This window comes from Nelusetta ayraudi, unplaced genomic scaffold (genome assembly GCF_046127955.1).
Source record: "Nelusetta ayraudi isolate G7.1 ecotype Tasmania unplaced genomic scaffold, CSIRO-AGI_Nayr_v1 ptg000004l, whole genome shotgun sequence".
In the NCBI taxonomy this organism is placed as follows: domain Eukaryota; kingdom Metazoa; phylum Chordata; class Actinopteri; order Tetraodontiformes; family Monacanthidae; genus Nelusetta; species Nelusetta ayraudi.
The window spans coordinates 4,201,987-4,224,114 of record NW_027466054.1 but is presented as its reverse complement, the minus strand read 5'-3'; the positions used below and the strand labels follow the sequence as shown (position 1 = coordinate 4,224,114).

At 41.9% G+C, this 22,128-nt stretch overlaps 1 long non-coding RNA gene across 1 annotated transcript in view; it reads right to left on the bottom strand.

The window, feature by feature from the left end:
- Positions 1-22,128, bottom strand: part of LOC142900744 (uncharacterized) — a 289,985-nt gene continuing 267,857 nt past the window's right edge. The window contains exon 3 of the long non-coding RNA XR_012928927.1: positions 1-99. This is a non-coding gene — a long non-coding RNA (uncharacterized LOC142900744). The remainder of the gene's footprint in view (positions 100-22,128) is intronic.

The window sequence follows — 22,128 nt, the reverse complement described above, 5'->3', positions numbered from 1 at the left end:
TTATTATTATTATTATGGCGACACGGTGGCGCAGTGGTTAGCGCTGCCGCCTCACAGCAAGAAGGTCGTGGGTTCGATTCCGGGGCCTGGGCCTGGGACCTTTCTGTGTGGAGTTTCCATGTTATGCGTGGGTTCTCTCCGGGTTCTCCGGCTTCCTCCCACAGTCCAAAAAAAAAACATGCATGTGAGGTCAATTGAATATTCTAAATTGTCCGTAGATGTGCGTGTGAATGGTTGTTTGTGTCTATGTGGCCCTGCGATGAACTGGCGACTTGTCCACGGTGTCACCCTGCCTTCGCCCTAAGACAGCTGGGAGAGGCTCCAGCAGACCCCCGTCACCCTGAATAGGAATAAGCAGGTATAGAAGATGAATGTATTCTTATTATTCTTATTCTTATTCTTATTCTTATATTATAAATGCAGTTCTAGCTCTGAACACCCACCAGGCACTTTGCTTCGTCCTCTTTTTGCTGAAGTGAACACCCGCCAGGAACTGAAGCACACGTTGCGTCAAAACAAAACTGAAAATGCTTGACTTCAAAATACCGCTGACGGCCCTGCACTCGGTGAAAGGGAGGGAAAAATGAGAGAATACAGACGGTTCAGTGTCTACTCATTACAGTGCCTTTCCTTCAAAATAACTAGGAAAGTTGTCAAATGACTTGAATACTTTGTTAAGGAGAAAATCTGAAATTCAGATTTTCTGGATTTTTATACAAGACTGTCTTCACTGATGAGCTGTCAACACTTTCCTGTTTTTAAAAAGAAGAAAGATTGTTTTTTTTTTTTGCCTCTGATAATTTCTTTCTTTGAGTTAAAGGAGAATTTCTTCTTTCTCTTTGTACTCTTTGGCATATTGTATTTTCTTTGCATATTTTCCGCCCACTTTTTCCCCCTGTCTTAAAGCCCAGTTAGAACATTGCCAAATTAGCTGTATGAATATTTTACACACGCCTGCACATCAAGCGTTTTAACTATCTTTTATGTGTCCAAATATAAATATGAAAGATTTTTGACATTTATGAGCTCCATCCGTCTGACAGAAATGGTTAGATTGACAAAAAAAAGTGCAACACATCTCAAGTTTCTCTCTTTTTGGTGGGCTCGCTAACCTTCTGTGATTGCATCCCATTGCCTTGAACAACCCCCATTTCCGAGGGGTCAGCGCAAACAATTGTTTGCTACTGTGGGACAATTTAATTGCCACATTTGTCATACTGGCCGACGGTTTCTGTGTGTGGGCCACGTGTGCATATCGGGCTACACTGCCAATGGTGGAATAAATGTTGCGCATAAAAGGATTTGGTCCAGATAAGATCCACAACAGCAGGAGAGCCGGTGCCTCAGGCAGCTCGGCAGCAGCCAACGAGAACGTAGCAATAGGTTTTTAAAACCCCAGATAAGTGCAAGTCTGAATGCTCATGCAAATGAGGTGAAATGTTTATCCGAAACGCCGGCAACATTCACTGTAAAGTAGCTGTCACTAAATCCAAGAGCCCAGCAGGGCAAAGATGCAGGTGACTCTGACAATGAAAGTGTCCCAGAGGAAACCTGGGAGATTTTCTTCTCAGTCTCTGCCAGCTCCTTTTTTTGAGCCAGGCATTCTTTAATACAAAGTGTAACAAAAATTGTATTATGTGTAACTGTTTTTGATTCTGAAGTTATTATTCATTCATGCATACATGCACACCTACGGACAATTTTAGAGTGTTCAATTGACCTCACATGCATGTTTTTGGAGAGTGGGAGGAAGCCGGAGAACCCGGAGAGAACCCACGCAGACACAGGGAGAACATGCAAACTCCACACAGAAAGGTCCCAGGCCTGGAATCGAACCCACGACCTTCTTGCTGTGAGGCGGCAGCGCTAACCACTGCGCCACCGTGTCGCCTGAAGAGAAAGAAAGCGCTTTCACAATCAAGTTCAAACACAGTATCATCTCAGGTGTCTTGGAAAAGGACACAGTACAATAACATGTTGAACAAGACAAGAGGATGACAACCTGTACTCGTTTTCTTCAGATCAACACACAAGCCAAGATACGGAGCTCAAAACCAGGGGGCTGCTGACTAGCTTCCTGTCCAGCCTGAAAATCAAAATCTTAAACATATAACTTGGAAGTTTTCATCGCTCTCTTATTCCCTGAACCATGTTAGAAACAGCGAAGGAGAGTGTCCTTCAGCCAGAGCCTACGGGGGATTGTTTTGCTGTTTCCCAGTTTTGCTGTTTCCCAGCAATAACCCTGCAGATTCAGACACATTCCTCTTTGGTTAGTCCTTAAAAAAAAAAAAAACAGATGAAGGAATAGAGGAGAAACATTTCAGCACCCTCTGGGGCTTGGAAGTGCTGGACGTAGGAGGACTCAGAGTCACTCCCTTCCTCCTCAAACACATCTAAAACAATCAATCCTGTGACTGTCCTTTCGTGCAGCAATGGGACTTTTTCCTTAAGTGTCATTCAAGGAATCGTCCTCCTTTCGGAACCACACCGTTTTGAAGGAGCTGTATCAACATAAATTTGATCCAGCCTTCCATTCCCGGCGGCAGGCTGTGGAGGGTTGCTGCTAAAAAAAGAAACTGCCTTGAATTTTTATGAATCCATTTACTCCGGGGTAAAGCACTGGCAGCAGGCTTTAACATCCATTCACAGATCTGGTTTTCAATGTCCTGCCAAATAAAAAAAACAACGTAACCGTGTTCATTAGGCTGCAGCTGCTGATTGGTCTACGTCCTTTCCTTTGGACATTAGGTACAGCAACACCTGTGAGCTGAAGAGTGAGCTGAATAGAACAGAGATGGACACAGAGGGATGGATGAATATATTCTTGTCTATTAATATTCTTGTAGCTCTTCTTCCGTTTGGCCCGTCATCTTGCTGGTCTTCTGGATGAGTGCCGATGCTACGCTCAGTCCTTTCCCAGACCCACTTTTTCCACACTGGTTGCAAACCAGTACTCTTGTTGGATTTTGTGATTTAAACCAAATACTATGATCTTGATGGTTGGCACAATTTGCACAAAACACAAGTGCATAAATTATTCAAATAAGACCCCTGCTTTCTGATTCCGTTATCATCACAATTTTTGCAAGAGAGGCTGTGGGGGAAAAAAAAGTACACAATCTTTGTGATAAAAAATGGCTCAGCTTTTGCACTGTCTAGAAACCACCCACAATAGAGCAGTAGTCACATGCAATGCTGTGGTCCATGGCAATTCATACAGCAGAGTAGTTGAATATCCTAATATCTAAATCCTGTTTGCACTTGGTGAATGACTGCAAAGACCAGAAGAGGAAATCATCATGAAAATACTCTAACTTTAGTCTGATTCCATTTTGTATCAGTCAGACCCACAATCAGCTGGACCTAATATTGAAAGAAACATTTCCACCCGAGGTTGCTTGTACAACTCTGGTGCAAGCATTTTCTTTTCCGTTGACCTTACTGAGAGGCACCACCTAATAAGCTTAACACTGCTAAAGCTCACAGCAGCACTATTGAAACCCTGTTAGTGGTGGAGTCACACAACATTCATCTAACTGTGTTGAGGTGGTGGGGGTTGGGGGGTCAACTAGATGCATTTGCACTCTATCACTGTTAACGACTCTACCCTGATGTATTCCTCCACAAATATCACTGTGGTTCAATTTGCACCTTGTAAAAGCTGAGAATCACTGCTGTTAGGCTGATGAGGGTTGTTTCAGAGGTCATTACTTTTGCCAAAACAATTAAATAGATGTGTTTCCTTTGATGAGCTCAATGTTACATAAAGTAAAATTAGTGATGCATTTATCGTGTTTAGTTGTATCGATGGATGAGGCAAACATAGAGAAAGAATTTTGAAATTGCCACGATAATAATAATAATAATGATAAAAAAAATCTAAAATAAACTCCCCACTACTCATTCAAGAAATTCAAGTTTAGACAGAACCAGCATTTAGTTCAAAACTGCAAAGTCTCGGCAGTGTCTAAATGGTTCACACAAAAGTGCACCATTAGATTCGATCTGCCTCTTTAACAGCAGTGTTTCACTGCTGTATCCTAAGAGGTTTCACAATGCTACGGTTCCCTTTTGAGTGGCTGTCAAAAATAACATATAGTGTGAAGTGGCCGTGACAGTAAGTCTTGGCTCACAGGATTCTCTTGGACCAGAGACCCCTTTCATGTGCTCTGCTTGAAGACAAGCAAAACTCCCACCTGTGATGGCTGACAGTCTGGTGAAATATGCTCTAGAAATTTCAATGAAAAGATTTTCGATGTTTAACTGCATCGTATGTCCTAAATCAAGCAGCAATGTTGTTCCCCCTGTCATTCACAAAACACGGTGACTGCTTATTCTGTTTAGGAAAGAACATTAGTTTCACTCAGCTTTAGCTGTTGGCAAAGTTAACTCTTGCCAGGCTAAAAAATGTTCTCAATGTTTCTATCTATCTATCTATCTATCTATCTATCTATCTATCTATCTATCTATCTATCTGTCCGTCTGTCTGTCAACAGGGAAGTCTCTCAGATGCTGAGTCTTACAAAGTTTCCTCTTTTTGTTCCAATGGACCAAAGCTGTATGAAGAAACAGAGAGGCAGATCTATCACTTTCCCCTCCAGCACATCTGTTATAATATTGTCACAGGAGGTTATTAAGGTGTAAATTATTGAATAAGCTGTCGGTAGGTATGGACGGAGCGATGAAGCCCTTTCCTGAAGCATTTTCTATTTCTGCCTATGACTCAGCTTATTGCTCGAAAATTAACATGTTTTTTTTTCAGCGAATAATACATGATTTTGGTGGTTCAAATCATTTTACTTATCTGTTTTATTTCACGGCACTCGACCAAAGAGGTCATCATTATCAACTCAAGACTGACTGGAAATCTTGCATTCCTAACAAAAGAAAAACAACAACAAAAAAAAACCTGCCAACACAAAGAAGATGTGGTTTTAAATGTCAATTGGAAATGGCTAGAAAATAAACATGTAGCTATTACAACAGACAAAAAGTGAAGATTAGATTTCGATGATCATCAGAAATCAAAATAAGTGTGCAGATTTCAGTTTGTCGGTTGAAATGAGTAAAATCAACACATTACAAAAAACCTTATTTGATCTATTTTCCATTTTCATTGATGATAACCGCAAAGAATCTAAGCAAATATCCAACACCAAAAGACTTAAAGGACTATACTTATGCAAGAGCTTCATGGAAGCTGCGAAATGTAATTATATGTTTGTGCATGAAATAGAGTCACTTTTGAATGAATATTGAGCAGTGTCCATGACTGGCTATGCACTGGGTATACATATGGGCTAAGATATCTTACTGTGCCATGGTGTGTGTGTGTGTGTGTGTGTGTGTGTGTGTGTGTGTGTGTACAGAGAGAGAGAGAGCTAGCTTCTTCTTGGCCTTCTGTTATTGACTTGACTTTACTTGAGTGACCTTTACTTTAATTGTACAATTTGTTCTTTTACATCACTTCAAGGAAGTCTCCTTGATTCAAAAACCATGTAATATCAGTAATTGACTTTCTGGCTTTACTGCCTCCAGCAGGGAGGTTGGGTCTGTCAGCGCTGTCGTTGTGCATTTCCCTGAAAGAACCTGAAAGGGTTGAGACGGGCCAAGAGACAAGAAGAAACCATTTACTGCTGGAGAGAATCCAGCTGAAATGGCCAAACCTCTTCTTTTTTTTTGTTACTCTAGTCTAAATGTTGCATGTTAGTTTAATTGGTGCTGATTTATGGCATGTTTTGATTGTGTCAGTCTGTTCATTAGCAAGATAACTCCAGATAGGCAGGGTGCGTTCGGAGGTCGTTTTCACACCTAATTAACAAGCAGATTGGCTACAACTGGGGTTGCAACATTCAGCTGGTCCGAGTTTGCTTTCACACTCTGCTTTAAATGAAGCGAACCATTTGAATAACGTAACACCTAGACCTTCATACCAAGGAAACTTGAACTTCATCTTGAACTTGAAAAGCTCCTTTTCTCTCTCTAACTGCCACTTCATTTAAACAAATCAAATATTTTATTTTTACCCTGTGTGTGACACTGCTGTACCATGTGACTCAATCCCAGAGGCTCCTTTTCCCCTAAATTAAGTTGGAAATCGTCATTGGTCTTGTGAGTATCCACCAGTGCTTGTGATACGTTTTTGCCAGACCATTAACTTCACCCTCACTATACACCAAACCACAAGCCATTTCTCCCATCTATGCGGCACCTGCCTTTGTTTGGGTTGTGTTTAGCCACAATGCCCTGCCTTGTGGGTAATTATACGTTTGCCTCACTTGAAGCGACCTACATTTTTAGTCGGACCAGAATTTGCTGCTTGAACTGAGAGGGCTTTCTCAGCAAACTAAATGGAGTTTTTAGTGAATCCTTTACGTTTTGGAACCAGTCTGGATCCAAAGTGAGTTTTGGTTGTGAACGTTCTTTTCTGCTTTTAGTTTCTCCTCTTGATTTCATATTTTTAAAGTCAAATTTTTGTCTGGTCATATTTTTTTGAAGACCTCACAGAACTTTCTAAACTGAATTTACAGGCTTCTTCAAGCCGACCTGGCAGTCAATACTGGCATTCTCCTTTTCCACAGTCCGCTGGCCAGCTGTTGCACAGGCAGCATTTAAATCAGGACGGTGCTGAATGGATGAGGAGGCAGACAGTTGAAAGGTTGAAAGCGGCAGCCTCGGCGATGAGTTATGTAAGAGTGACTGCAAGCGGGGCCATGTGTCATTTGCGAGCGTCGGTGTGGAGGAGGTCTGCTTCCAAGGCACCTGAACCTGACTGATGACGGCAGTCAGAGGACGGGGAGCTGGAGGTTGATGAATAGACGGAGGAAGTGCGCTGAGGAAGGCTGCGAGGCAAACAGTGTGAAAGGACACTCCTTACAAAGAAATGAAAGGGAGGTGTGTTTTTTTCCACCCTCTGTGAGCAGAAACATCCTGCCTCTCGTTAACCTCAGCGCAGCTAGATTCTCCTGTCCTCAGGTGATTTTGGACACCTGGCCAAGCAACAGCGGAGCTCGGTTTGTCAGGACTCTATTTTAAGGAAAGCAATCAGAACAAAACACGATTATGTCATTGTTATAATGACCAATCAGGAATTAAATTGCCCTAGTATGATGTAATTGATAAAAGAGATGGATTACAACTTATTTTCTGTCAGCAAACCTAGTTGAAGAAATGTGCTCACATGGACACAAGTTATCTTTAATTAGCTTATTTTACTAGTTTGTCATGTTCTTATCAGAGTGATTGGCAAATTATGCATCCACGATGCACAACTGCAGACAAGCAGAGGCACACTATGGTCAGTAACTGACTTGATGAATTCAGAAGTCAGAAGCTGAGCCATGGCTGGCCAGAGTAAAATATTTTTTGTGTGTACACTTGAGTTTTGATTGCCGATTTAAAGCAAATAAGATATTTATTTATTTTCTATTTTTTTTTTCTTAAAAAAGGGGGAAAAAAAGTCGTAAGTGAACTTCATGACTTTAACTTGAGGAAAAAGCGACAGAGAGGTGATGGCCAGACACCATACAGACATTTGAGATTTTGACGTGACTTTATCTCTCGTGACAACAAATTGGTATATCGTTAAGTGTGTCAGTCAACCAACCCATGCGACATAAATTTAGGGACTGTCGCAGTATCCTGAGATGGTTCAGGCAGAGTTCAGTTCACCAAAAATGTTTAAATTCATGCACTTTGCGTGAAAGCTGCAACAAATGAATAGTAGGTACCGCGCTGAGCCAGTTCTTCCCTCAAGCTGCAGTTTTGAATGAATAGTTGGATGTTTCCTGAGCTGAATATTGATTTAAGAACCTCGTCTGAGTCTCCTGGCACTTCTCCGTCTTTCCTGTATTCCTTTCTAGCCTGCACTTACGACCGCATAACATTTGCAATTGTTCAGCGCTGAAGTGAACCGCAGCAGAGAGTGGATGCCATTTTTCTTACTGCCTTTTTTTTTTTTAAAGGTACATATTAAGATTTGTAAAGATGCATGTCTTGGATGTGGAACAAAAAACTTTTATGGTCGCACACAAGGTTGCACGGAGTTACAAATTGGCTTCTAAGCTGCAAATCGGAGCTGCTTTTGAGTAAAGGGTGCGACTGGCTGTTTAGCAAATGCTCCAGTAGTGTGGTACACCATTCAATATCTCTGGGTGAAATGTGCTTGAATATGTTAAACCAGTTAAAACCAAATGCGTGCCAATGCATTGATTTAATAATGTGTCCATTTCTGCTAAATGGCTCATTGGGAGGACACACATGTGCCTTCACATACATCACGTGATTCACAACAAACTCTGAACAGAGGCCAATGGCACAAGCATGACGGCTTTATTGGTCTCATTCCTGAAATGATCACACTTCCTCGTCCACGATTTGCATCTGAAATAAAATCATCTATAAAGGGAAAACACCATCAAGCATTCAGCCATTATTGACGTCAATAATTGAATTGAATGCTCTGTGCTTCACTAAGCAACAGCATATGGGGTCCGCCATCACGGTATTTATCAGTGTTCATCTCTAATCACACCTCTTCTTCTTAGTCTCATATTTAAAATGATAACGGTCGATCAACTTACATAATGCCACCTATGCTACTGGGGCTAAACAGATCTGTTAAAAAAACACACACAAAAAACACTGAAGGACAAGACACTGGAGGTTCATATGTGGAAATAATTCTTCCCAATACACACATAGAGTACATATGGATGAAAGAATATTGACCCTATCCTTTGCAATTAGACTATACAGTGTATTTGCTGATTGTATTTAGTGGTGATGTCATTGTTTCAGACTAGACTACCGCATGATCAGGACACTTGGGTGACCCAACACGACCAGTGTGGACACATGTTACATGCTTCAGTTGTTGGTGTTGTTTTTTTTTTTTACATTGTCTTGTTTCTCAGTGATTTCAATTATTTCTGTCAGTGAAACTCCAGACAAACGTGAATTAGAAAATAGTATCTTAATTTCAGTTTTGGGTTAAAGGTTCCTTTAAAACAACCTTCAGTAAAAAATAAATATCAGAATTGAACCAAGAAAAAAAACAACGTTTTTACTGGCTTGGCAACACAGGAAGGAAAATGGAAGCATGAGAATCAGAATGATGACTGGGAGAGGCTGCTTGGAGCCACGGCCTTCATCTTCTCTGGCTCAGCCACCTTGGTGGGAGTGAAGAATGACCACTTTGGCACTACAGTGTTCTGCTTTGGAAAAGCCCATATGTTAGTCCACAATGAGTCTCATGGTACACACAAGCATTTTATTTATCATCATCATTTATCATTATCATTATTATTATAACTATTAATATTTTTAATGTATTATTATTTTTTATTGTTTTTGCTGGCAGATGGCATAAACCAACACACTTCTAAATTTAGACAGCATCAGAGACGGCATTCAGTGCTCATCACAGCTATTACAGGCACCCTGAGGGGGAGATGTATATTCTAAATTTAATTGCAGTCCCTTGAATGTTTGATGAAATTCACTGAAAGCCATAAACGTCAGTCTGGTGTCTGCATTAGTGTGCGTGTGCGTCAGAGCAACGAGAAAAAAATGGAAGCATTTTCCTTTAAATAATGCAAAGAAGATCTACGAAGAACCTTGATGTCCCGTCCCTGTGATCAAATACGTTGATTAAATTTGAAGCCCGAGTTTTAAAAAAAGAAAAATAAAGCTGGTTGGAAGATCAGCGACCCAAAGATGTGTCACGATCCAATACAGATTATTGCCTGAAAGAGGAACAGCTGGAGCCTCCACGTCGTTCATTATAAGCGATCCCTCTTCATCCAGACTGCAGTCCGAGTTAGACTCGCAATCACCAAGTCAGCATGAGCGAAAAACGTGCGTGACTGACGCAGGGAACGTGTGATATTACTGTAAATCCAGTAATTCAATAATGGACTTTGACAATCCGACGGAGGTTTTCCGTGGCGACCCGCACGGCAGTTTGTCTGCAGGCAGGCGTCCGTCAGACACGCTTCATTTTAACGCATGAATAAAATTAAGTGGACAATGTTGGCGTTGCCAGGTAAGTGGTATTACCTGTCTGCTACCCAGGCTTACCGCGCGCAGCCTGCTACTTCACTCTACGTTCCTAACGCTCTCTGCAAAGGCTTGTGCATCCAGCAAGGCAGCGCTGGAGATTTTCTCGGGATTATAGTTAGCCGCAGTCTGCGCCGCTCGTCTGTCAAGTGAGATTAGAAATGAGCAACGGACATGAAATATGCAGTTTTCCCCCTGCTCTATGTTGGGCTTGTGGCATTGTTACTTGGTGGTGATAAGATGGAGTGCTTGGTGATAGATACACCATCCACGTAGATTGCTACTGCGATTAATTAGGCTCGCTCACAGCTATCAGAAAATGTTCGCATTTTCTCCAGCGGGCTTGACTTGTGTTGTTTTTTTGGTTCCCCCCCCTCCCCCCGCATTATCATACATTAATATAATTTTATGAGCTCAGAGGTCATTTCTTTTAGTAGATCAGAACGTGTGCATGTGAACAAATACAGGTGCTGGCCACTTTTTTTTCTAGATTAATTGTTGAAGTGCATTTTGACATGAATAATAAATCAGCCAATCACTTGGCTGCAACTCGATGCATTCAGGCATGTAGACGTGGTGAAGGTGACTCGCTGCTGTGCAAAGTGAGCATCAGAATGCGAAATAAAGGCGATTGGAGTGACTTTGAACGTGGTGAACAAGTTTGCTGGTCCAGGCGGACTGCTGGTCTGAGTATTTCACAAAATACTGATCTGCTGGTATTTTGCAGGACATCGCAACCGTCTCTGGGCTTTACAGAGAATAGTTTCAAAAAGAGAAAATATCCAATGAGCCGTGCTGATGCTGGGTTCAGAGGAGAATGGACCCACGGGTTGGATATTAATAGGATGGATAGAAAGGATGACCAAATCAATTAAAATAGATTTCATGTCTTAGAATACATTCTGTGTGTACAAATCCAAAATAAACCTCCTGTGGGTACGCTGCATCCACTGAATGAGAGTAGGAGTGATGGTGGCAAGGCTCCAGTCCTGGTGTGGGATAAGTGTTGGCGGAAATGAGATGGATGAATGGCTCGACGCTGCTCTGGAGGTCCATCCGTCCCTCCGCCTCTTGCCTGCAGCCTGAGTGTTCCCACTAACGCACGCGCTGCCCGCTAACGGCACTAATGTCTGCTCGTGCTTTAAGTGCACTTCATCACTGTTTAACCTGCTTGATTTTGCCTCCGCAAGCAACTCCGTGCCTCGCAATGACAAGCGGTGGGACCTCTCTCTGGAATGTAGAACCTCATCAGAAAAATGGATTGATGCCATGATATTAGAAGCAATACATTGTCTTTCAAAAGCAGGCAAATGTCAGACCAGCGTGACGTGTGGAGCAGCACTTTGAGTATCCTCCATTTTCTGTCGCGCTACTTTTGCCCACTCTGTTCCATTTCTGGAAAATGTATGAATTCCTTTGAGCACTGACACATGTGTACGTATGATGCTTTTGTTTTGAAAGCTAGAGTTCTGGCTGAACAGGTGCGTTTGACTCTGTTGTGTTTACTGCTGGCACAAAGATGCAGAATTATTGAAAGAATGAGGCCAACATGCTGCTCCATTTGCATCTTTTTTCTTTTTTTTTTACAAATGCACAATCCAGTTTTGGGTGAAGTCTGACGATTCTGAAGCTGTGGTGCGATATTACTGTATCTGGCAGCACTGACTCTGGCTCTCACTAACTTCCTCCTCCGTTAGCAGCTTGCAACAGCTCAGTGCTTTTTGGAAAATCATGCCGCAATTAGCTGCAATACAGAGCAAAGTGCCTCTCTATCCTGCTGACCGCATACAAAACTGCAACCAGGCAGTTATTTTAGGTCCTCACATGTCAACGGAACACCGAATTCCGGGTTTTACACAGTAGCTGTCCCCAATTGTAGACACTTCACCTTTATTTTTAAATGCAGGAAACCAGACAGTTTCAAATTACTGTCAAAGTGAGTCCAGTTACCCTTGATTTCCAACATCTTTGGAGATAAACAGGCAGGAAGCCTGTCAGAGTGTCAGAAAATGAGGAAGCAGCGGGAGCTGGGAAACAAATGAGAGGAAATGAATTGGCTGATGAGTCGGATGGAGAGCCGCACGTTCAAAGGCGAGGATATGAAAGGAGAGAATGGTACCAACAGAAGATGACATTAATTAAGGTAGTGTGGCATTCACAAGCCAGGGTCGAGAAGTCCCATCTTCAACGGGGCTGAGCACACAAGCGTAGAGGATGTGCTCCGCATTTGTCTCTTTGAAAATCAAACCAGCAGCGAGCGGGCTCAGATTAGCATCTGTGCGCCTGTGCCAGAGGTTGTTTTTTGTTCTTTTGCTTTCCCTTCTGACATCCAAGCGTTTCGAATGTATCAATACAGTGAGCCACAGTTATGGTTGCCTAATTAGGTTAAATTGTGACATCACCTCATTTTCTTATCAAACTTTCTGAGCCGGAAGGGTCGAACCTCTGGATAAAAATATCCTCATGTTAAAATGTGCGTCTTTGCAGCCGGGGCCTTGAGGACAAGGCTGCGATGACTCACACCAAACGATAACGTACCGTCACCACGTTGTGATACACTGCAGGAGGAAGTGAATGTGTGAGTCAGAGAACTATTTTGCAAGTTTGAACTCACGAAGACTAGACGTTTGCTGTGATGCCTTCACCCGTCACACCTGTTAAAAGTGGGTGAGCTGCCAGCAGACGGTTAAAAAAAAAAAGCTCATTTATTCTCAACCGGTGTCCGTTCTGTGCCCACTGGGCAACTTAGGGGATCCTCTCAATAAGCTGTTTATACATTTAGGGAAACATGTGCATGATAAATTTAATTCAGTAAACCAAACAGCATGAAAAAATAAAACTGATGTGCTTACTCTTAATTAAACCAACTATTTGATTTGACGTCTAACTAACTAGCAGTACTAAGTTACTATTTGCAAGCTTATCAACAACTATTCATCCAACATTTTTCCCATTTGTTAAAAATTCATCTTAAAAAAGTAGATATCGGTCTGCTCAAAGTCACCCAAATGGGCATCATGGGTAAAAAACAAACTTAGTTTTTCTTGTTTATTGTTTGCCTCATTATTCTCCTTCAGTGATTCTTTATGCAGTGCCACCACAAGTGCAGAAGGAATTGTGTTCTTCAACAGGTTGGAAACAACCTATGTTCAAGCACATAAAGGCACAGATGTAAAAAAAAAAAAAACTAAACAAAAGAATATGTTTAATCTGAAGAGGAAAAAAATGTATTGCTTAGTTCTTAATAAAAAATACATTTTTTCTTTTTTACAAGCTTCTGCTTGACCACTATTGGACAGAGTCAGAGTTATGCAATATAATCTGAAGGACTGGGACATTAAGGTTGTTGGTACTTCACCTAAACAATTAGGCAGAGCTATGTTCCGTGAAGAGTATAACAACGTCCAATTTGTTTCCATTTTAATTCAGTGCCTGCTGATTAAAAGGTTGATAACTGCCACGTGTGCAGCCAAAGACCAAGCACGCAGTTGTGCAACTAATAACTTTAATGATGGTTCTGTGTCATTAAGTTTTTTGGCCTTTACTTTTTGTTCTCAAAGTAAAAGCCTGTTAAGGTTACGCTTAAGCTCTTTAATCACACCCTCAAAAGAGGAACAAGGTGGAGGTGAAGTAACAGAGGCGAGGGATCTGTTCAAAGTGAACCACAGTGGGAATTGTAAGTTCTACTGCGGCATCTTCTCCAGCCATCCATCATCACCCAGCGGATGTGTTCACACAGTCCAGCTTCAACAGAAAGCTGGCGTCAGAAACAGTACATTTGATCAAGAACGAGATGCTGTTATATGAACAGAACCTCAAGATGAAGACTGCAATACAATGTTCTGCTCTGGCGTTGCGTAATAGTAGAACTCTTCCCTAAGTAGCCCCTCACCCAAGCCCTTCATTTGCATCTTCTCATGGATTAAGGCTGTCTCAAAACCAAGCAAGGCTGGGTGACGTTCAAACTCTCCCTCTGTCAAAGGGAACGTGGAAAAGAAAGAGACTGAGACTACATCTTTTTCTCCAAGTGGCCGCTTTGATTTACAAACTACATATTCAAGTGATATCAGTTACAGTGACCAAATCAGTGCTGCTACAGATTTCCCACGAAATGATGTAATGCTGTTTAAGGTTTGTTTTTTTTCATGCAGGATGAAAAAAAGTATGCCCATCTGTTGCTGTGGGAAAAGCTACTTTGCGGCGCTGACAGGGCATAAGCATTTATCCTTTTACACCTTCCACCCTTCATCAGAAGTCCCATCATTAGCTTTGAAGGTAAATCATTTGGAGCAATACTTGGTAATGAAGTGGTGTTGGTCCCAGTTCGGGACTGGGCTCTTGTATGTCTGCTGCTCAGGGTTCTAGATCCCTAAAGCTGTGGTGGAATACCAACCAACCAGCGAAGGCACACACACTGACTACAAAACAAACCTCTCAGCTCCATTGCCATCCTAAGGGTTTAGTGTTATGCACTGCACACGCATCAAGCGGAATTTGGGAGTCAACATTAATCTTTGTGATCGCATTAAGGCAAACCGAGTGCCGTACACACAAGCAAGGACCTGTTCAAGCTTCACATCAGAGCTGGTTTTTAGACTGGTAAGGTTACAATTGGGAGCAAATGTGCAGAGTTCCTTTGGTTGCGGTGAAATCCATGCAAGTGACGACAAAGGTTTCTCACAGTGAAGTGATCCAAAACCCTTGAATGCCTTTGCTCAGTGTGTGTGTGTGTGTGTGTGTGTGTGTGTGTGTCAGAAATTGTTTATGCTGAAGTTGTTGAAATTGTTTCAGTCCCATTAAAACCAAATGTAATGTAAATATCTTTTTTGGCAAGTTGTTGTTGTTGTTGTGTTTTGTTTTGCTTTTTTTGCATCTCCACTCGCAGCAGTTCTTGGGTTGTCTGACTCCCAGTTGTGGTGGAAATGCCTCTGGGATCAAGTGAGCTCAGAGGCCAAGTCAAAGCTTGTGGGAACTAGTCCTCAGCTCCGCATTCTCTCCCCTTGGGCTCGCCACACATCTCAAACCGGGGTCATCCCCACTGTCCGCTGCACTGAGATCTGATGTTTGACGGCAAACGCAGTCAGCCTGGTGGAATGTTAATACTCGTGTTTAGAGAGAAACAAATACCGCCGGAGACTGCAAGAAGAAAATTAATTTCTGAAAGCATAATGTAGAACCAAAAATGAAACAAAAACAAATAAGACAGGAGCAAGTCCAGCTCATACTCGTACTGCCGCTCATGAATAACATAAGACCCTGTGAATGACGGTATATTGATCTCAAATTAAGTTCCCCTGCTTTACACAATAAAAGTTGCATGTAAAGCCTGCATTGCCAAAAACAGCCTTTGCTAAATGGTGATACTTCAAATGCTACTACATGTTGTATTCAAACTTACTGGGACGCAAGGTGCCATGGTTTAAAACTTTAATTACCACCAACTGGTTTATACTTTAATGAGGTAACCAACCCCTCACGACCTTTAGGTGGTACATCATAGAACCAAGTCACTTTTCTTTGTTGGCTCATTTGTCTTCTGAGCAGCCTCATTTAACAACTTTGCCATCAGCACTCTGAGCTCCTCTGCACGAGCTTTGATGTATTTCTGATGATCTCATGGTGACATATACTCTTCTTTCCATTAGCCGTAAATTGTGTTAAGTGGTCGAAAAACAGGCTTCTCTTCCCCAGGACAGAAATGTAAAATGATACAAACAAAGATTTTCCTCGCTGAAGAAATTGAATATTGCCGTTTTATGCTCAGCAATAGTTGGATTTTGCTTTAAGGCACAACAAAAACTGGTGGACCAATTTGTCTGCCTTGAGAAGGAGCAACAGCGTGCAACTGCCATGAGTGAATGCTTTGCACAAGGCAATAGCAAGTCTGACAGTGTAAAATGTGTTTTTACCAGGGTGTTGAGCCAATTAAATGTATTTGTTGTCATTTTTCTCCAAAAAGCGTTTGCAGCAATTGCTGTTAGGTTGAAGGCCATGTCATTTGCTTATTTTGTCACAGGGAAACCCTTTACTGAGCTCATTTTGTAGCAATGCAGTATCGTTCAGTTGCATTACAATGTCTTTTGTATTCATTATGACTTAATGGTTGCATTAATTACAGCTTAACATTGACTGCAAGCACATGTGTGCTTCTCCCACTTCCCCCTTCTTTCTTTTCACAGCGGTTGAAACAAATTACAAAAATGCAGCAGCCCGCCAGTTTAAACAGTGATTGCCAGTATCTGCTAATGATCAATTGCGCATGCAAAGCACAGCGTTTAGGACGGCATTGGTGATTGACATTTCAAAGAAACACTAAGTGGAAATTAAAAATAGCTTGTCTTATATCGCTTAGATAACAGATAAATAGTGCTGATTACCGGCTTTGTCTGACAAACATGTGCCGATGCAATTTAACAAGAAGACATTGGACCAAGCAACACTGTTTTGGCCAAACAGTTTTTGTGCGTCACCTGGCTGGAATGAATAAGAGTTGGACAGGCTGTCGGCGTGAGCGCAGAATCTATTTTAAGCCCACGTCCTCCTCCAAAAGAGAGGTCTGATAAGGTTGTAGAAGGGCCATAAACCAAAGAAGTTACCACTGCACCGTCACCTGGAGAAATCAGGCTCTTTTCAGTCACAGATTGCCCAACCCACAAGTCTGCAACTACCTTTTCTTCAACTGTGAGATTTTTTTGCACCTTCTTCATAACCTGACCTGCAGGTCTTTGGACTGTGGGTGGAAACCGACGCAGACTCATGGAGAACATGAGGAACCACGAGAACTACTGACCATTCCTATTTCTAGTTTTAAACTTTTAAGTGTAAGTTAACTCCTACACAAAATTAAGCTTTTAAAGGTAAAAATGCTGACGTTTTTTACTTGTGCCAATTGAAAGGTTATGACTGCAAACATTTATGAATAACAGTCTGATTTCGATGGCGGCGTCTTTACTGTACCTGTGATGTTGAGGCTATTAGTTGGGAGATCAGGTGTGCTGCTGTTGTCCACCATCTTTTTATTCTGCGAAAATAAACCATTCCATGATGGTATATATTTCAGCAACTCGTAAGGTTTTTCTTTGAAAATGCTAAATTTAGAACACACTAAGATTACTGTAGTAGAGTAAAACTACACTACACAGCACAAAACTTGGAGTTTGAGGCGGATGTGTGACAAAACAAATTGAAATAATTCATTGGAATAAAAGAGTTTGTATTTGCAAATTATGTAATACCACCATCAAAGCCAAAATACGAAAGTGTAACAGTCTAAATAAAAGATAACAAAGGAGTGAGGTTGATTGTCACGACACACTTGTTATGTTTGTCACAAGTCCAAGTATGTCCCCCGAGGACATTTCCCCTCTTTCTTTATTACACCTCTCACTCATTCCATGAACGGGGCTGAAGCGCGTTTCTCAGAATCCTGACAGCCTTTTCCTGGCACAGGTCCAGGGTTGTTTGTACAATAATGGCACATGTCTGGCGTGATGGATGCATCATTAGCAGAGTATGTAGTCATCGACATTAATGGCAGCGCTTGACACTTTGTGGCATTTTGAAAATTCGGAGGCTGCGTTTCGAACTCTATTAAGCCAAACGCTGCAAAGCAGGAGCATGAGCGAGATGTCAACCAACCACCTCAACTTACTTCTACTGCTCTACTGTGACATTGTGTTCTTCTCAGACAATATTAATAAATAAATAAATAAATAAATAGATTTTGTCATTCAGCGAATCACATTTATTCCCTGGAGAAAACGAGGCAAAACCCTTGATTCTATATCTTGTGTTGTGTGACTGTGTTATTGTGTAGATAAAGCCAACTGACTCCAGCTGTCGAAACAGATTAATGATTCTCGACACGGACATCGGAGACAATGCACATAAATATGTTTGCCTCTCTACGTGATCATGCCATTATAAATCAAATTTGAATAGAAATGTGGAGGTTTGAATGGATAAAATGGCTTTTGGCTGTTTCCTAAAGGTCGACTGAATGGGAACGTCAAGTATAATGGTTCCTTTCAAATTCTGCTGATGCTTTTCCTCTTCCAGGGTCACTAAAGGCGCATTTTTGTTGAAGGTTTGCTTCCACAGTGATGTCACATCCTCTGATCTTACCAAGTCCCGTGAAGACTCTTGATTCCATGACATTCACTGGACTATTAGTGCTGCAAAGTCATTTCCTTTTCAGTCATTGAAACATGTTTCCCTTGGTTGTAGTTTTTATAATCCCTTTTTCTTTTCTTTTTTTTGCCTAATTTATGTGTGGTGTTGAACCTACGCAAAATGACCTTGGCAGAGAAAGAGAAAATCATTGCACAGTAGTTGCACGTACATCATTCCTCATGATGTGCTGTGTGAAACCAAGTAGCTGCAGCCAATGTGGAAGCTGAAATTCTGCACAGCAAGACGTATATGTTACCATCATTGTATAAATCACACTCCACAAGAAGCACTGACGAGGGGAGAGCGGTTCCTTTGATACATTCCTACTGCTGCCCTCATGATGTGATGGAGGGGCTTGCAATAGGAAGCAGCGCAGGCTGCATAACACACAGGGATGTAGCTCTCTATGGTTCCACTGCTGAGCTTACTTGGCTAATGATGAGGTGTTGTTGGTCAAGGAGGGTCCTCAGCCTTGGTGACGTGCAATCCCAGGAATTTAGTGCCTCTCACTCTCTCCACTGCAACACCGCTGATGCAAAGCATGCGCTCCCCTGGAGTCCAAACTTGTGAATAACTTATGAATATTATTTTTTTTATCACATATAGCTTGATTCCCAGATGTACGTGCATTAACTTAGTAGCCTGGTGAATGAGCAGATCATAATTTGTCCACACAAGCATTTTGGAGTCGATGGATTGTGTATTTGATGAAAAGGGAAATTTACCCCAAAAAATGTTGAATGATCTCTTTAAAACACAAAGTACAAGAGTCTTTGAATGAGGTCTTTGGCTTCATTCAAAGACTGTTGCAGAGTCTATTTGAGAGAACACAGGGTTGTTATGTAGTAATAATGAAGCTTCTTCTGTGACTCAGCTGGAACAGCATTACGCAATCAGTGACCTAGAAAAGGTATTGCGGATTAATCAGTATGTTTCAATTACTTTGTGATGTCACACAGTGCTGAATGAGTGTTTCAAGTGGAACAAGGCAAAATTTCTACATTTCATTCGGGGTAGGCAAGGCTGCAACATTTCTTTTGCGGCCAAAACCAAGTAATTATTATACTTTTAAACACTTTTTCCTTTAACAAGTTTGTTATGATGCTACCACCTCTGCAGTTGACTACAGAAAGTGTGTGTTCCCTTTGGTGACATGAATTTGTGCAGCATTCTTGTTTTAGATGACAGGAAACTCAGCGCCACAAACGGTTTTGCAGGAAGGTCTGTGCTGGTTTTCCTTCATGGCTATGACAAATAAACATCCCTCCTTCCAAACTCAGAGCATTTTGAAGGCAAGTGGAGTCTCTCACAGCAGTATATCAATGTTTATAAATGAGACGTTGAACATAGAAGTGTGTGTATTACATAACCCAAAGAAAACACTCCACAAGAGCAAGAGTGTGCTTTTGTGCTTTTCACGTCAGCTCAGCTCACAATACAAGATGTACAAGTATGTTACACTGCACGTACATTAAACTGTTGTGACGTCAAAGATGCCAAACTTGCTTTTCACAGGCTTGCATTAAACATAAAGTGTCCATATTCTCCCATCAGTGCTATCTCTGTTTAATGACCTCTTTGAAAACCAGACCTAACACATTGGGTTTTTTTTTGATTTTTTGTGGGTTTTTTTATGGCTTGTGTGGTTGTGTGGAAATTCTTTGAGTTGTTTCAATGCTGCATTCTCAATAATCCAAACTAGAAGAGACAGGTTGGACACGGGCCTTTGGTTAGAATCTAATTAGAGTGGTTTGAAGTGCGTCTGGGAACGTGCCTGTCTCCAGAGAGCTATTTACGACAACAAGAAGGTCACAGGTCAAACAGTTTAAAACCTCTTTAAGATGAAAGTTGGGATGGGACTGAGGGAGCAGGTGGTGGAGCTGGCCCTAAACTTTCCTTAGTTTACCCTCATTAATATTATAGTTGGGTTTTCCTCGAGGAGCAACAGGGAGAAGAGGAATTCATATTTTGTGGGGAGGGAGGAGAAATAAAGGTTTCTTTGTCGCAGAAGGGAAGCCCAGTAAATTGCAAAAATCTTGATTCATAATTCAGGTTTGATGGGAAATATTGTAGTACGTGGATGACGAACGTTCTAGGCAGGAGAATTATCCGCTAGGATTCAAAGCAAATCAAGTCAAGCGTTATTTATATAGCACATTTCAGTTGTTTTAAATGAGGCACAAATGTGCCTAACAATATGAAACCTAAACCATCCATGAAAATCCCACCTCCCACAAAAGACACACACAGGCACACTAGACACACTTTAACACAAACTGAGAACAGACCCACCCACCCACATACCTCGACACTAGATTAACAATGCGAAATATGGCTGAGGGGCAATGGCCTGGCTCTAAAAATGTTAGTGAGAAAGCACCACCAATTGGAGAGCATCCAACTCGAGAGGGATCACAGCCTATGGCCACAGGGAACACCACCACTGAGACCACCCTGACTCAACACATGGTGGTCGCAGGCCCACGACATCCCCAATGATCTCCACTTTAGTGACAAAATCTCAAGATAGAAATAATTATCCTTAGAAAAATCATAGTAAATAAATAAAAATGAAATAAGAGGTTTTAGAATGCATAAATAGGGGTTTGTAATTTTAAAATTTAAGGGATATAATACATATCCCACACTGGCACAGGTGCATGTTATCATCCACTGCACAGGTGAGGCATTGCTGAAACTTCCCTTCATGCTATGCTTAGGGATGCTGCCGGAATGAAGAGAGTCGGCATTAGCTCCTGAGCCCACCGTGTGTCGCCCACGCCCTCCAGCTGGCAGTCAATGGGGGCCTGTTGGCGTTGAGAAGTGTGGCAGGTGCAGTGATAGCCAGGCAGAGTTCAAACAAACGGCGTTAACCTCAGAGCCGGATATATATTCCGGGGAAGAGAAGCTCAAACAGCTGATGTGTGGTGGACCTGTATCGGAACGCTTGCCAGAGTGTGAAATATTTGGGTTTCATCTTGAGCCTTTGGACAATCTAACCCGTTCATCAGCAGGTGCTCTTTGAAAAGATCTCTGTCTGTTTCGGCAGATTTGCTCAGAAAGTAAACATCTGTGACGCACTGGCATCAGATCTCATTCCTGCTGTGATTGTAACTGAAACTTTAACAAATATGTGCGCATGGACCATGCAATCCGCAGCGATATGTGTGTGTGTGTGTGTGTTTTTGTTTGACTCAGTATGTGCAGTAGAATTATCGAGACACTACTTTCTGATTATGACCTATCTTAAACATTTATATTGTCATATTTTACATAATTAGCACCATGTAATACACAAATACTCATTGTAGCACGAATGGCTACAGTTTCATTATTTCAGGGGGCAAAGATTTTTTTTTTCCTCCAATGCTGGCACGGACTGCCAGCAGCAGAGTGTATAAAAGCACTTGACAGGCCATCAGATGAGCAGGAGTCAGAGGCAGTGAGCCGTGCACCAGTGGGCGCTGCCACTCAGGTAGACACTCGGAGACAACGCAAGCGTTCAGAAAGACAACCTGCTGCAACTCTGGGGAGGTTAACAAAGTGGCTCATATATCAGACAAGGAGAGTAGCACCGTGCAGCGTTGTGAAATATTTTCAGTGTCACCCAATGCGGATGAATCCCGTTTCTCCACTGACAGTGCAGACGGGCAAGGCTATTTTTCTTCCTTCTTTCTTTTTAAAGAATCTACCCCTGACACTGACACTGTCCCAGTCCTCAAAGGTAGAAGCAGGAGATGATGTGATAATACAGAATATCGCTTCAGTTGTCCAACAGCGGTTTTCTGTTGGTTCTGAACTTTGTTTGAACTGTTCAGGCGGAATAGGTGGTAAGGCTGTTTCTAAAACAAAGGAGAGTGTGTAATGCTCCTGGTTTGCAGGCAATGATTGTAGACT